General features: G+C 39.6%; 1 long non-coding RNA gene across 1 annotated transcript; it reads right to left on the bottom strand.

The window, feature by feature from the left end:
- Positions 1 to 414: 414 nt before the first annotated feature.
- Positions 415 to 2,797, bottom strand: LOC124288020. Its single transcript, XR_006901360.1, has 3 exons — positions 2,737 to 2,797; positions 2,147 to 2,223; positions 415 to 859 (listed from the first exon to the last, which is right to left on the bottom strand). It is a non-coding gene; the product is annotated as an uncharacterized LOC124288020 (long non-coding RNA).
- Positions 2,798 to 6,133: the final 3,336 nt, after the last annotated feature.

Genomic DNA, 6,133 nt, shown 5'->3' with positions numbered 1-6,133 from the left:
TGAATGATGACAAATAGCGATGTAGGTTTATACCACCTAACACGAGGTTACAACAAGGGAGTATTAATTGCTGTATTGCATGTGAAAACTTATGGGCCGACACTGTTTTGAGAATACAAACAGATTTTTACATGACATGCTTTAAATCAATATTTTTGGGGGTCTGTAGTAAATTTAGTATTGTTTAACACATAGACTCTAAAGTTAATTTGAGAAATCATTTCATAATTTATGTCAAGATAACATTTTTATGTTTATTTTATTTTAAAGCTAATCTTTCATCCAAGGAGAAGAGGGATGTAGTGTTATAACGCTATTAGCGATATTATTGTTTAACGGTATGCAAAAACAATTAAGAGCAAGGGAGTTACCTCCCTGGAGAATGTAAAAAACACTGGAATAAAAGCACGTGAATTCCAATGCACGTTTTGATTTATTGAAATCAAGTGCCCTGATAACCCATCGGTCATCAAAAACAGTACAATGTTCTCCACCGTCTAGTAATCAAGTTTAAGACACACAACACACAAGAAGTATGATCACAGCCAGGAACGCATTCTTGTACAATCATCTCAGTTCCTGAATAACTTGTCACAACATCAACAAACCAACTGATGGTATTCCCTGATAGACAAAGACAGTTAGACCTAGCAGTGAACTAGGGTTGTTTAGTTCATATTGTTGCATGGTGCTCCTTGATCATTCTTGACAGGTGGGTATCTGCACTTGTCCTTGTAAATCTCGACCTCGAATGGATGTGACTCTTCTGATCTCTCTTCTGTGAGTGAGGGAAGTTTCTCACCCTGGGAGATTCATCAGCAACTACAGCGAGTAACTTCCGTGTCAAGCACCAGCTCATCTGGACAGGTAGGTACAGAATTAGTTTTCTTTGATATTTAGGAGTGAGTGAGTGAGATGGGTTCAATGCCACTTGGAAAAGTATTTCATTTAGTCTGAAGTGATGCACGTTTTAGATGGTCATGACTTTAATGAAAACCCACAAGCACAGAAATATAATCAGGATAAAATGGGATTTCAATACAAGATTCCAACCCATGATAATAGTTTTCTGGTTTGTAAAAGGGAGAAAACTTTTCACAGTAGATTGTGGCACCTCAGACAACTCTCAGACACATATTAAGATACAAAAAAGACACAGACATAAATGCTCCTAATTTAGAAAAATAAACGTAATATTCACAAAATACCCATGTAAATATCAACTGTAACATCCCGAAGATTTTAACCCATTCTTGATCACAGTACTATATTATCAAGACCACGTGGTAGTCCTATCTCTCAGGTATATCTAGGTTATCTGTGACCACACTTGACCATAGTCACACTATCTACACACTTCCCAATTATGAATTAGATATACTCTTCAACTCAAGCACTATAAGCAGATATCATATTCTCTGTATTAAATGCTCTGCTACCACAAGTGTACCATGACAGATTTTTAGACCGAACTGTCAGAAATCTTTACAAGTACCCCTACAAAGGCCATATTAACATGACAGCATATATATACTTGTGTACAATTTACAAAAAAAACCTGTTCAGCTGCTCAGGGTGTATCTGCCTCCTTTTAACTAATGACAAAAGGGTTAATTTCACCAGTGCCTATTCCTAAAATACCCCACCACAAATCCCTGTATTTTCTTTGTGTCATGTGTGTCATTATGGTGAATACTGTATGATTTTATTTTCATATGTGTATGCATTATTTTACATATACTCAACTCTGATATAGGGGCGGTGGGGTATCCTTGTGGTTAAAGCATTGGCTCGTCACGCCGAAGACCCGGGTTCGAATCCCCACAAGGGTACAATGTGTGAAGCCCATTTCTGGTGTTCCCCACCGTGATGTTGCTGGAATATTGCTAAAAGCGGCGTAAAACCAAACTCAGTCAGTCAGTCAACTCTCATATATCGAAACATAGCTCTGACTCTGCAGACCCTGAGATACAGTGGCTTGTCCTTATTAAGGGCGGTGGGGTAGCCTAGTGTTTAAAGCGCTCACTTGTCACATCGAAGGCCTGTGTTCGATTCCCCATATGGGTACTATGTGAAGCCCATATCTGGTCTCCCCTGCCATGATATCTTTGGAATATTGCTAAAAGCAGCGTAAAACCCAACTCACCCAATCAATCATAAGGGACCCCATTTCTGGGGAGAACTCAGGTTCTTGCTGTGTCTCTGGCTAGTACAATCTGACATCTGTAAACGTGTAATAACAAAAAGATGTTGATGAATGGTAGCAGCTATATCCCACACAACATTTGCTAAAGATTACATATTTGATGAAGATGACCATGGTCAGCAAATGTATTAAAGTCACAAGTGGTTTATTTTGCAGCTGATACTCTGCTGAACTAATTTATTCCACACAAGATTCCATACACCTCAAAGACGTCATAATATGTTTGTGTGATCTGACAACCTTCATGTTTTACTCTAACTGCTGTTGGTATTCTTTAACACTTATTTCTATTCATTCTTATTTCGTATATTTTCCCAGAGCATATTTCGTAAACACCACCCCTTTCCGAAATGACAAGCCCAAGTCCTTGTGCCCGATATGTCCCGTTTGTGAATCAAATAATTTGCCGAAATGGAATCTTTTGTCGCCATGTTGGACTAACACCCTTGAGGTACATCCTTGCATCTTTCTAACCGTATACATGCATTTGTGTGACAACACATAGCTTGAACATTGCACCCAATACTTACTGACAACAACGTAGATTTCTGAGGCAACTAAACATAGCAACCTGGAAATGAGAGTTACCTCCCTTAGATCGAGAAAGCCTATGGCGCAAGTTGAATAGTAAGATCCAGCCTCAAATCCGCATTGAAGTACTGTAGGACAAAAACCTGTTTTTAGGCTTTTACTCTGTATCACTCAAATTTACACAATTGCAAATATCATATGTCGAAATAACCCACATCGACCTAACTTGGTGTTCAGTGAGATGCGTAATAGGATATCCAGAAAAGCATGTTTACTTGTAAAATCGGGCAAAACCTAAGGGTCCTTCACACTTATTTCGAATTGACAGGAATCAAGGAGAATCAGCCAGAAAATATTTTTTACCAAAATTCGACGAGCATTTAGGAGAGAATGTCAAAATAAACAATTTTTTCAAGCTTTGTAAGAATGCTGTTGGAGTACTTAGAACGCACTTCGAACCCGCTTCCAAATGTACTAGATCACGAATGCAGCTCGAATGAATCGGAATACAGTAGGAATAATTAGAATGCCGTTAGGATACACTAAGAATACTTAAAATGCATTTCGACTGCCGTACGAGGCCGGTTCGATTGCTGCGTGAATAGCACTCGAATTCCAGTTGGAACGTACCTCGAATGCTGCACGCATTTACATAGAATGCATTCAGAACTCTCTTGGAATGACCCCCAAATATGGATCGAATATTAAGGAATTAAAATAGAATGGAGCTCGAATATTTCAAATGTCCTTCAAATGCACTTAGAATGTAACACGAATGTCCGGTATGCATGAAGAATGCTGCCGGAATGTTCCACGATGGGGTATAAAAACCTGTTGAATCTGGAATATTCATCAGTCAATGCCCAACTCACATAGAGTATGGACCACCTGGATCATGTTGCGTTGCTGCAGATTGCTGTCCTCCAGCAAGCCCAGACTGAAAGAGATGTGGAGAAGACCAAGAGAAGAAACAGGAGAAGACCCAGGAGAAAACCCAGGGGATTCCAGACCAGACCATGGCTGACAGAGGAAAGGAGGAGGCTGTATGGACATTACGAAAGACTGATGGAGGAGCTCAGAGTTGAGGACACGCAGTCATTCTTCAACTACCAAAGGATGGAGTCTGCCATGTTTGATGGGTTGGTGCAGAAAGTAACATTCGGGCATGTTACAAGAATTGACACGAATAGTTGGAGTGCATTCGGAATGGAGTAAGAAGTTTTAGAATGCAGTTCGAATTTCCAGGAATCTCCAGAAAGTTTCATTCCGACGGCATTCCGGCTCATTCCGCCTCAAGTGTAAAGGGGTATTAGAAAAAATACGAACAGCTGCTGAAAACAATAGATCAGACTATAGATGGCAATTAGGTCGCTCAGCCAGGTATGACGATGAACCGTTGACTCACATGGCATGAAATGCACGAGCTGCCCGCAGGCACAAGGGGTCATTTCAAAGATGTGTATTGAATATGTCTCATCTATTGATTATCTTATCATAGCTAATATCTCAGTTCCCCATCCCGACCCCAACCACCGTCTGCGACACCCGTCCTGGTTTTGCTTTTGAGACGACCCCTCCTTCCTGTTTCTTTTTATAGTGATGGTGAGACGCCATGGTAGCTACATCCTTAATAGTTTCAGTATTAAAGTTATTATTTTTTACGTCTGCTATCGTTTATAATAAAGCTAAGTCTAATTTCAAAATGATCATTTAAAAAGTGTCCTTTGTAATACAATATCATCGCAAACTAATTTGCATGAAGCCATGGTCTGTTCTAAATAAGTCGCTTTGGACTTCTCATTTCTGCCCTAATCTCTCCTCTGTAAAGACCCTGTAAAGACCCCCCACACTGCGACTGTAGTTAGGCCGAACTTAGTTTAACAGATATTTCACACTTTCACATATTAACTACCTAAATTGTAGATATAAATGTGAAAAAAACAGTTTTTTTCTATTTCCGACGGTACTTTAGTGTGATACTTTGTCGGTGTGTTTTTGTTCGTCTTTGCTAGTTTGTAATTAGAAGAAACTTTACCAACCTACGTGGTCGAGCCTATCAGACTGTATTAAAAAAAAGATGTAATAAAATATATATATATAATTTATCATAGAAACCAGAGACCATATACCGATCGGTATATGGCCTCTGTAGAAACTGAACAAAACATGTCAAATATGTATTACACTGTCAGACACTTATGTGTATGTATGCATTCTGCCTCCTGACAGATCCGTTGTTGTAAAACCGGAAAAGTTTGAATAGCTCTTTTATTAAGTCATCATCTGATCAAACCACGAACACAGGATACAAGACAATCAGTCCGATGTATTGTCTATGATATTCTGACACATTCTTTCAAAGACTGTATACTATTCCTGTGTTACCTGTACACATTTTTAGTAGCCCCCAAAGGCTGTATTCGGCATGGCAAGGATATACTAGTCAACTCATGTGACTCACTGACAATGGCAATGTGACTCACTGATGGTGGCAGTGTGACTCACTGATGGTGGCAATATAACTCACTGATGGTGGCAATGTGACTCACTGATGGTGGCAATATGACTCACTGATGGTGGCAATGTAACTCACTGATGGTGGCAATGTAACTCACTGATGGTGGCAATGTAACTCACTGATGGGACTCACTGATGGTGGCAATATAACTGACTGATGGTAGCAATGTGACTCACTGATGGTGGCAATGTGACTTACTGATGGTGGCACTGTGACTCACAGGTGATGGCATTTTGACTCACTGATTGTGGCAATGGGACTCACCCTTTCAAATCTATTATAATGCCATTGCACTTATCAGTGACATTTGAGGCAATTCATCTAGATTCCCACTCTCGCCGCTCACTCAGTCACTTGTTAAAGTGGCACTGAACCAGGATATGCAACAACCAAACCCCCAATCCTCTACCCCCCATCCTCGACCACCTCGTTAAAACTATGTTTGTGCAATATTGTGTTTTATTATGTGATATTCATATAATCTTATTGTGCTTGATAAACTCCAATGATATTGGCTAAAGTGAAGACGACATACAGTACCACAGAGGCCATATCACAGGTCTATTATATGACCTCTGCTTACAGTTACAATATGTCTAGACAGTGACGCTCACCATGCCTGCAGCAGTCTACACTACAGTATATTTAATTATTTCAATTATAATGCTGCAGTTCTATCGAACAAACTCCCAAATGAACTCAAAGAACTCGAAACACTCTCTTCAAGAGCCAGCTGAAAACATATCTCTCACGACAGCCATACCTGGACAAAAATTACTGCCTTGAGTTTAAATTGACATTGTAGTATAATTGTAGCGCTATGGGCATACACAAAGTGTAAGGTGTTGACGCCATACAAATTGACTCATTATTATTAT

This window comes from Haliotis rubra, unplaced genomic scaffold (genome assembly GCF_003918875.1).
Source record: "Haliotis rubra isolate DU_JTF1 unplaced genomic scaffold, ASM391887v1 Scf41, whole genome shotgun sequence".
Classification (NCBI taxonomy): Eukaryota; Metazoa; Mollusca; class Gastropoda; order Lepetellida; family Haliotidae; genus Haliotis; species Haliotis rubra.
Note: the sequence above shows the minus strand (reverse complement) of the source record. Positions and strands in the feature narration are given on the sequence as shown.